Source organism: Petaurus breviceps, unplaced genomic scaffold (genome assembly GCF_028583685.1).
Source record: "Petaurus breviceps papuanus isolate PSGF00001 unplaced genomic scaffold, PetGlider_PUasm1.0 90903, whole genome shotgun sequence".
NCBI classification, from domain to species: Eukaryota; Metazoa; Chordata; class Mammalia; order Diprotodontia; family Petauridae; genus Petaurus; species Petaurus breviceps.
In genome coordinates this window covers 40,685-51,484 of record NW_027187376.1, presented here as the reverse complement: position 1 = coordinate 51,484, position 10,800 = coordinate 40,685, and the positions used below count along the sequence as shown (strand labels likewise).

The 10,800-nt window shown below is 40.7% G+C and overlaps 1 protein-coding gene across 3 annotated transcripts in view; it reads left to right on the top strand.

The window, feature by feature from the left end:
* CYP27A1 (cytochrome P450 family 27 subfamily A member 1) overlaps nt 1–10,800 on the top strand; it is a 41,237-nt gene that overhangs the window by 16,578 nt on the left and 13,859 nt on the right. The window lies entirely within an intron of this gene.

The window sequence follows — 10,800 nt, the reverse complement described above, 5'->3', positions numbered from 1 at the left end:
TTCCTTCCTTCCTTCCTTCCTTCCTTCCTTCCTTCCTTCCTTCCTTCTTCCTCCCTCCCTCCCTCCTCTCTCTTTCTTTCTTTCTTTCTTTCTTTCTTTCTTTCTTTCTTTCTTTCTTTCTTTCTTTCTTTCTTTCTTTCTTTCTTTCTTTCTTTCTTTCTTTCTTTCTTTTCCTTCCTTCCTTCCTTTTTTTGTGGGGGAAAGGCAGGACAATTAGGGTAAAGTGACTTGCCCAAGGTCACACAGTAAATTTTAAGTGTTCTGAGGTTAGATTTGAACTCAGGTTCTCCTGACTCCAGGACCAGTCCTCTATTCACTGTACCACCTAGCTGCCCCATCCCTTCTTTCTTTCTCGTTGGCTTCCATGGGTTCAATTATCAGCTGTAGCAAGATGGCTCCCAAATCTATATATTCAGCTTTCATTTCTCTATGGAACTCCAGTACTGCACTACCAGATGCTTGTTAGATATCTTTGCTAGAACATGGTGTAGGCATCTTAAACCCTAAGGGGCTGGAGTTCCTAGCACAGTGACCCATGAGCCCTCATCCAGTGTGTTCCTCCTTGTCAGTAAAATAGTAGAATTTTATTAGCATCAGGAAGAGAGTATTTGCTGATAAAGTATAGCAAGAACAGTATAGTTATAATACATTTTCCCTAACCCAAGAGCATCCACATACAAGGTCCCTGGGGAGAATGTACTCAACTACTCAGAGTAATTGGTATAAAAGATTTCAGCCAAAGTCTGGGATATACTCTCACAGAAATACACAAAGAGTTTGTGGGGGGTGGCTAGGTGGCACAGGAGGTGGCTAGCACTGGCCCTGCAGTCAGGAGGACCCGAGTTGAAATCCAGCCTCAGACACTTAACACACAAAAAACTAGCCATGTGACCTTGGACAAGTAACTTAACCCCAATTGCCCTCCAAAGAGCAAAAAAAAGAAAAGACAAAAAAGAGTTTGTGGGAGAAAGATGTGTACCCCCTTAAAGAGCCATAGAGGTGAGATGTGTGTATAAACATTTGTGGCCTAGGGTTACCTCCTGCCTCTAGGCCCAGGAGGTTTTTTTTCTTCCTTAGCAGAATTCTTATGAAATCATCCATAGGTTTGCCCCTCTGCTAGGGAGAATTGGTACCTTTTTAGAGTCCCTAGACAGCATTTTGCTTTATCAAAAGGACTCTCAATCTCTGAAGCTTCTACCTTCTTTGAGGGATTGTCTTTCTACCTGTCTCAGCAGATGCTTCCTCTGTTGTCACTGGCAAATCACTGGCAAAATTTGCTGTTGACTCTGGTTGCCAGTGGGATTTCTGATGGCTCCAGTGAATCTGCTAAGCTCATCAGTCACTTGGACTTTTCCATCTCACAATATTCATTCACTTAAGATCAGTAAAAAAAAAAAATAAACACATAAGAAATAGAGGCACCATATATTTAGGAATCCAAGGCATCCAGATGTGGGGAGAAAAGCAACCAGCTTCATTCTGATATCATATGGCTCAAAGTAGTGTTCCTTGCTTAAAAGCTGCCAGGGAAGAAAAGGAGAGACCCTGTATTTATTTGAACCTTGGAAGAACACTCAGTTCTTGCTTAGCAACTCATGAGTTACCAGTCTTTCCAGTTTCTCTGTGTACCAGAAGACTTTTTGTCCTCATGAAGTGCCAGCTTCTCCATCACTCACGGCCAGAAGCAGTTTACCAAGCCTCCATGATGGATTAGAAATGAGCAGGGAATATCTAGATATATTCTGTATAATGTGTTAATAAGGGAAAACATGAATGTGTTTTAGGGGCTCTTACACTCAATTAATTGGAAAGATAGTAATTGTTCATGGTTGGACCATGCTAATATAACTCATAATTCTACTTAAATCAATTTACAGATTTAGTGCCATTCCAATCAAACTATCAAGGGATTATTTTTAGTACTAAACAAAATAATAATAAAGTTCATTTGGAGGAATAAAAGGTCAAGAATCCCAAGGGAAATAATTTATAAAGAGAAAAAAGAAGAGGATCTAGTAATACTAGATCTCAAACTACATTATAAACTGGAATAATAAAAACTATTTGGTATTGTTTAAAAAGTAGGAACCTTGCATCAGCTAGGTGGCTCAGTGAATAGAGTGCCAGCCCTGGAGTCAGGAGGACCTGTTTAAATTTGATCTCAGACACTCAACTCACTTACTAGCTGTGTGACCTTGGGCAAGTCACTTAACCCCAATTGCCTTGCCTTCCCCCCTCCAAAAAAAAAAGTAGGAACCTTGATCAACGAACAGATTGGGTAAACAACTCAGAAGTAGCTGAGTAGTAGCATAATGTTTTATAAATCCAAGGAAATCAACTAGTTGGGAAAACTGGAAAGCATCCTGGAAGAAATTAGGTTTGAAGCAATATCTTATACCATATGCCACAGCAAACTCCAAATGGATGCTCGACCTAAGAAGAATAAGGTAATATCTTAGAAGAATGGGGGGAGGAAGAAAATACTTTTCATAACCATGGCTAGAGGGAGAATTCTCACCTAAACAAGGTATAGGCATGACCATAAAAGGTAAAATAGCAATTTTGATTGCATAAAACTGAAAAACATCTGTCAAAGCAAAATATACACAATTAGAAAGGAAACAATAGGGTAAATATTTACAGCAAATTTCTCTGATAAAAGTATGATACCCAAACCACATAAAGAATTGATACAAATGTAGAAGAATGAGAACCATTCCCCCAATAGATAAGTGGCCAAAAGATATAAACATGCAATTTTCCAATGAAGAAATCATATAAATATGCTACTGCTTTCCAATATTGATAGAAATTCAAATGAAAATAACTGGGAGGTTCTACCTCCTATCCATTTGATTGAAAAGAAATGACAAAAGAGGGAAATAGCTATTGCTGGGGGAAGACAGACAGGTAGGTGGTACTGTGGATAGAACACTGGACCTGGAGTCAGGAAGAAATGAGTTCAAATTTAGTCTTGGACACTTGTATGACCTGGGCAAATCATTTATTCTGCCTGCCTTGGTTTCCTCGTCTGTAATATGAGGATAGTTAATAGAATTTTCCTCTCACAGTTGTTGAGAGGATCAAATGAGATAATAATTGTAAACCTTAACACGCTTTACAGATGTTAGCTGTTGTTAATATATTGTTGGTAGAGTTACGAATTGGTTTAACCATGTTGAAACTCTTTCCCCAAAGTCACTAAATCATACTTACAGTAAAAAGACTCATATGTATAAGAATATGGATAGCAGCATTTTCTTGTTATAGCAAAGAAATGGAAACTAAAAGGATGCCTATCATTTGGAGAAGGCCTGAATAAATTATGGCATATAACTGTAATAGAATATCATTGCATCATAAGAAATATGGTGAATATGATGGACTCAGGCAACCACAGAAAGAGTTGTATGAAATAAACAGAACCAAAAGAAAAATGGACACATAGAACACAATGATAATGTGAGGAGAAACAACTTTGAAGGATCTCAGAAATTACCAAAGACTGATAATGAAACCTACTTCCCACTTTGGGGCAAAAGTGTAATCAATCTGAGATACAGAAAAGGTTCAGTCTTAGATGTGGCCATAGTATTCATCTGTTTTGCTTGACTGCACATATTTGTCACAAGATAAGGTATTTACTCAGCATGGGTCAAGATACAAAGGTAAGTTAAAGCATAGTAAAAGATATGAAAAAAGCATCAATGAGACTTTTTAAAGTGCTCTTCAGAAAATTTTTTAAAAATATGCAAAAGAGGAAAGAGCTAAAGCGATTTTGTTACGACCTCATTAAACTTAACAAATATATTTCTTTTGAAATTTGTATGTAACAGATTTGTATACTTTCTTACATATGCCTGTTTCTTTTTCATTGTACAGCGAAATGTTTGTTTTTGTTGATATTGGCAATAAAAAAATTAGCACTAAATATACTGTAGCATATTACTAATAATGAATCATATACCAAAAGTGGCCTAAAAGATATCATTGAAGAGATATAGGACTGGAGAAGGGGATGGTCCATTCTGATAGAGAGAATGAGGGATAAAAGATGGTTACTCTAAGGGGCAGCTAGGTGGTACAATGAATGGAGCACTGGTCCTGGAGTCAGGAGGACCTGAGTTCAAATTCGGCCTCGGACCTTTGACATACTTACTAGCTGTGTGACCTTGGGCAAGTCACTTAACCCTAATTGCCCTTCCAAAAAGCAAAAAAAAAAAAGCTCTCTTCCACCAAGCTGTCTTCTGTGCATAAGTTAAGATCACACAAGATTCCTTGACAATTATTTCCACAGAGATAGCTTAGTTCAGCAATATTTATTATCATAAATCAACCAGATCATAAAACAAGCAGACACATGGAAGATTTTTTGTGGAGAGGTTAGATGGAAAACAGATTCACTTTATCTGATGAAGTACTTTGGGTCCAAGCCACTGTTCTGGACTTCTTTTACCCAAGTGCCATTCCAACTTCTTCTTGAAGCACCTAGGGTATTAGTCCTCTCCACTATTGTTTTTTCACATGTGTGTGATGCACACCATTTATACTCAGTATTATAGGATCACAGATTTAGACCTGAAAAGGAACTTAGATGACATCTAGTCTGATACAGTAATTTTACAGATGAGGAAAGTGGAGTCATCAGTGGTTGACATAGGTAACATGGGATGGAACTGGCAGGACTAGAATTCAAGCCTAGGTAGGACCTCTGACTCCAATTCTAGTGATCTTATCAATAGGCCATTTTGCTACTTCTGCTGTTCTATACTATATTATTTCTATAAGAAGTTACATGTGTGCACATACATGTACACACATATAACAAGCATATATGCTGACTAAGCACAGTGCCTAACACATAGAAAGTGATTGATAAATATTTGTCTGCTGCACACACACACACACACACACACACACACACACACACACACGAAGAAAGGGAGTCAAAGAAAAAAAGAGATTAGACAGTTGCTTTAAAGAAATAGTTAAATTGCTCCCTTGAAACAAGAAAAACAGTTGAAACTTAAGGACAAAGCAGCCATATCTGACTGTATAGGCAACATCCTACACCTGTAGTCTCCTAAGAGGGGACATGTCTTTCAGTGTTATTTTCTGCATTATTATAGTCATTGTGTTCTCTTTGTTCTGTTTTCCTTGCTCTGTATAACTCCATACCAGTCTTCATATTTCTCTGAATTCTTCATACTGCTTATTTCTGGTGCAATAATATTCAATTATGTTAACATTCCACAATTTATTCAGCCATTCTTCAACCAATGACTACCCACTTTGTTTCCAGTGTTTTACTACCAGGAAGAGTGCTTCTGTGAATATTCTAATGTTTTTTTTAAATCTAAAGTAATATTTAGATAAATTCATCTTAGTTCAAATAGGTCACAGAATCAAAGATTTTCAGAATCTCAGAGTTGGCAGGAACTTACGCCATTTAACCAGTAACTGAGCCGCCCCCCCCTCCCCATGATGGACCTAATGAGGAAGGAAACAACATATACTTCATATTTTAGCTAAAAAGTCTGTTGGGAGCACATTTATTATTTTACAAGCATTGTGCTTTCAAAACAGTTTTGGTTTAATAGAGTTCCCACAGCTACACAGAGAATTTCTCTGACTCAAATAATTTTTTTTTTTGCTTTTTGGAAGGGCAATTGGGGTTAAGTGACCTGCCCAAGGTCACGTGGCTAGTAAGTGTTAAGTGTCTGAGGCTGGATTTCAACTCGGGTCCTCCTGACTCCAGGGCTGGTGCTCTATTCACTGTGCCATCTAGCAGCCCCTCAAATAATTTTCAAATCACATTTTTGTATCAACAAACAAAAGATGAAGAAATTCTGCAGCAAGAAGAAAAATGCCTATAACTTGGGGCTCAAGCCTAGGCATTTGCAATAGACTGTCCTTATTAGTGGAGAGAATGATTACTCAACTTTCCATGCATAGGGGTGAAGTAGGCAGAACTTGAAAGGTGGAGCTTTTTTTTTTCTTACTTCTGGCTTTGTAATAGAAACAGAATTTAAAGATCCCCCTGTATTGGCTTGGTTTTTGGATTAATTGTGTTAAAACCCAGAGCTTGTGAATCCCACTTGTGGGATGGACTTGTTGACATGAAAAGAGAGGGCTAAACTGGGAGGAGCTGGTGACAGTGGATTTAGAGAGGCACAAGCAGAGGAAGAGAGGCAGAAGAATTTTTTGGAAGCAGTATCGTGGAGGCAGAGAGACAGAGAGGATTGCTGAGGGCCGGTTAGAGCTGCCCAGGACTTTTGAGAGTTGCCACCCAGAGCTGCCAAGGACTGAGGAGACATGGCTGTGATGCCTGTAATTTGTCTGTCTGTTTTGATGTTGTTTTGCCAGATTCGTCCATTGGTGAAGGACAGTGCTGTTGTTGCAGAGGTTCTGGAACCTTGCTGTTGGTTCAGAAGCCCTGAAAAAGGATTTTCTTGTTGTATGTTTACAGAAGTCCTGGAAGAGGGTTTTGCTAATGTTTTCAGGGGACCTAGGATTGTTCTACAGACAGAGAATGAATTAATGAGGACACTGGCAATGTTATATTGTGGCCTTGCTAAGCTTTGTCTCCCCAGGAACAAAGATTGCTGAGAACTTGCCTCAGGTCAAGATGAAGAAAAGACCTCTTTGGGTATTAAATACTGTGTTTAAGCTTGTTGTAACTCTGGGGTAGATGACCTTTTCAGTTGTGATCCAGGGGTGGAATTTTGAGCACTCTTTTGTGCTCTGTGACTGACCAAATGAATGTACTTTGTTTATGATTGGAAACTAATCTCCATTTGAGAAGAGGGACTTTGTGATTGACTAAATGAATGTAATGTCCAGGGGTGGAGTAGTACTGGGAAATTATTGAATTGCACTTGGTGAAAGCTGTATTTTGAATTATGCTGTATTTTTATTTTCTCTTTTCTTAATTTGTCACTGAATAAATCAGAGAGCAGCTATGCTGGTATTTTGAACCTTGGGAAGTTGCCTTTGCTTGGCATTACAGGCTCTCTTCAGGGAGAGCTCTTTGGAGGGAGAGAAATCCATTGGGAAGAAACCTAACTGTAGGGGAGCCAGCATGCCACACTTGAAACTTCAAGGAATTTTCCCATGAAAATGAGTGGGGCTCTCTCTGTCTCTTGGTTGAACTGAGATAATTCATTCCCCATGGGAGAGCTCATTCTCTCTGTATATAGCCAAATCTGTATAATTTCTCTGATTTCTTTTTGTAATTGGGTTGTTTAAATAGGTTTATTTGCTATTCACTATTGTGATGTTATTTGTGTAACTGGCATTTGGTGGGGAGTCAATCTTTCAAATATAACTTGGAACATCTTTTCCCTCTTAAGAGATAATTGTTGTAGCGTGAATGACAGTGAGTGAGACCATTAATCATTTAAATGGAATATATGTGTGGAGTATAATTAACCTGGGGACTGCCAGGGCTCATGTATCCAAAAATCAGGCAGCCCTGAGCATATACATCTTGGGGTTTTATAGACAAAAGCCACAACATAAATGTTACAAAGGGGAGCAAGCAGGGAAAATACAGAAGCCAAAGGATAGCATTGCTTAATGATTGTTGCCCAGTGGTCAGTTTGTTGCTCAACTGGAAAGTTCCCAAATCTATTTTGAGAACTTAACAGAAGGGGGAGGGGTTGGGGGAACCCTATGGACTTCAGGTAGCAGGCTTGGGCAGGTTTGCTGCCTGGGCTTTGTTGGGTTTGGGCAGGTTTCCTAGGCAGCTCTCCTATGATGGGGAGAGATGGGGGATGTTCACAAAATGAGGGGTTACTACAATCCACACTTCTTTTTGTTGAGAGTCAATTCCCTTGACTCACAGTTGAACCCTTGATTCATAATTGGTGTCTGGTAGTGGGGTGATGGAGACATTGTCATAATGGGCAGAAAGCAACTCATGCAGGGGATGATACCTGCTTGAATGTGGGATTGAGAAGTGGGAAAACAAACAAAGGCCTATAGTGGGGGCCAGGCCAAGAAGCAGTAAAACTGGATGCTTAGGAGACTTCCTCGGGAAGGGCTAGACCAACATAATAGGGGGGCTGGGAAGCTTAGGCCATTGACGCAGAGTGGAAAGTGACAATAGCAATGTACCAGTGGAGAAACCAGGGCAGAGGGCGGACTCATCCATGAGCCCTCTTCTGCCTGGAATATCCAGAGTATTTGGTCCCCCTTTCTAATAATCCAGCTGTTTTTACCCTTAGGAGCATGGGGGTTTGACATGGAGAAAGGGCACAATAACATTATGGGGAAACATGGGAAAATCTTCACTTGAGAAAATCTGGTCCTGGGTCCACCTTCCATTTGTCAGGGGCAGCTAATTTCATGCCAGAGTGGTGGAGCCAGGCAGGGATGGGGTTCACTTTGATTGTGGTGGGTGCTGTAGGCAAGGCATCTTGAACCATTTGCAATCCCTGAAGGAACTTAATTAAGTAAGAATTAGTAACCTCAGCTCATAATTCTTCCCTAATCACTGGGAGGATGGGTGGAGGTCACCCATATATAATTTCAAAGGGGGAAATCCCAATTTGGTTGGGGGGGCATTTACCTGATTCTGAGTAGGGCAAGAGAAAGAAGCCTGACCCAGTTTTTCTTTGTTTCTAGCACTAATTTGGTGAGGAACTCCTTCAGGGTTCATTCCACCTGGCCTGAGCTCTTTGGTCCATAGGCACAAAACCTGGCCCATTATCAGAGCCCAACCCAATCAGAAGACCAAACTGGGGAAGGAGTTCATTCAGAATCTTCTTAACTACCACTAGCACCTTGTGACAATACTTAACAGAATGTTACCTAGTTGGGGAATGAAGTACCTGTCTCTCAGGAGTAAGCTCATTTTTTCTGGCTCCCAAATGAATGATTTGATAGACCCAACTCCCTCCCCTCCACTTCTGGAACAAAAATTCTCCTGTTCGGAAGGTCCACCAGCCCAACCAGTCCTCACCCTTTTTCATTTAGTGAAGGAATCATCTGAGTGTAGAATGGGCTGGGTGGGAGGAGGTACTGGGAAAAGGGCCAGGCAGGGGAGGGAGGCTGCTTGGCCAAATGGAGGTTTGAATATTGGGGCTGGGGGCAACTTCATTAGGATTCCATCATTCTCCCCTCAAAAAGTTGGGACCCAAAATCATCTGGGAGGAGGGACAAGGTCTCAACTTCTGTAGTCTCTTCAGGCTGAAAAAGGAAGTAGAGCTGTCCCTGTCTCAGTGGGTCCCGAGGGACCCATAGCTCACATTCCAGGGATGATGGGTGAGTATAGACTGGTATCCACTGTTTGCTGCCAACTGTAGGTGAATTGGCCTGTAATCTGAGAGACACAAATCTAACAGGGAAGTTCAATATGCAGGGTTCAAGATGTAAGAAGAAAGACAGATATGTCTAGTAACAGGCAGCTGACTAGCCCAAGTACCTTTTTACTAAACTATTTAGGCTGTGGAAAGGAATATAATTTTAAGCTTAATAGCTCAGATCTAACACACACTTTAGTAGCTCAGATGTGTCCCAGCCTTGGTATATGGGATAATTTAACTTGTGTTTGTACCATTGTTTCACAAACTTCTTTTCCCTTTGACTAATTGTTGCCATGTCATTCATTAGTATTGATATAACATTCTAACCTTTAAGGATACTCTTGGATCCTGATTCTCTCCTAGCTTTGGGTCATGTTAAAATTTGGCAAGTGTTACTTCTGTGCTTGCAAATATCCTTATTCTTCTTCTTATACTGTAGCTGGGGGAATTGAGGCACAGGCAAGAAAAATGGACTTACTCAAGGTCACACTCCCAGGATCCCAGCTAGTATTCTATTCAAACCTGACTTTCCTGACTCCAAAGATAGTGTTCTCTCTAGTATATCACTGTAGGATCCCAGAAGCCCCCAACACCCTGGAGATAGTTCTGGGCTCTGGCCTACAGAGTCAATCTTACTTTAGACTCAGTACAATTATAACCCATAGCCATCCTGCCACTTCTTCTCCAGACATATCTCACACTCTGGGGACTCCTCAAATGCTCCAGTTTCTCACAAATGCCACATCAGGAATGTAAGTGGATCTGACAGTTCTGCTTAGAGGCTGCTAAGGGTTGCCACAGAGCACAGATATTGGGCCTGGAGTCAGGAAGACCTGAATTCAATCCCAGCCTCAAATATTCACTTACTGTGTGACCCTGGGCAAAGCACCTCTGTCTGCCTCAGTTTTTCATCTATAAAATGATAAAAATAATGGCACCTATTCCCCAGGATTGTTGTGAGGGTGAAATAAGATAATATTGCTAAAGTATCTAGCACAGTTCCCAGCATATAAAAGATATTTAATAACTCTTTCCTTCCTTCCTTTCTTTCTTCCTTCCTTTCTCCCTTCCTTTCCTCCTCCTTCCCTTCCTATACCCCTCCTTCCTTCTTTTCTTCCTTCTCCCCATTCTTCCCTTCTTCCTTCCATTCTTTCCTTCCTTCCTTCCTCTTTTCCATCTTTCTTTCCTCCATCCCTCCTCTCTCTTCCTTAATGCCTCCTTCCTACTTTTCTTTCTTCCTCCTTCCATTCTTTGCTTCTTTCTTCCTTCTTTCCTCCTCCCTCCCTTCCTCCATCCTTCCATTCTTTCCTTCCTCCCTCCCTTCCTTCTTTCCCTCCCTTCCTTTCTCCCTCCCTCCTTTCCTTCCTTCCTTCTCTTCTCCCTCCCTTCCTCAATCCTTCCTTTTCTTCCTTCTTCCCCTTCCTTTCTCTCCCTCCTTCCATTTTTTCCTTCCTTCCTTCCTTCCTTCCTTCCTTCCTTCCTTCCTTCCTTC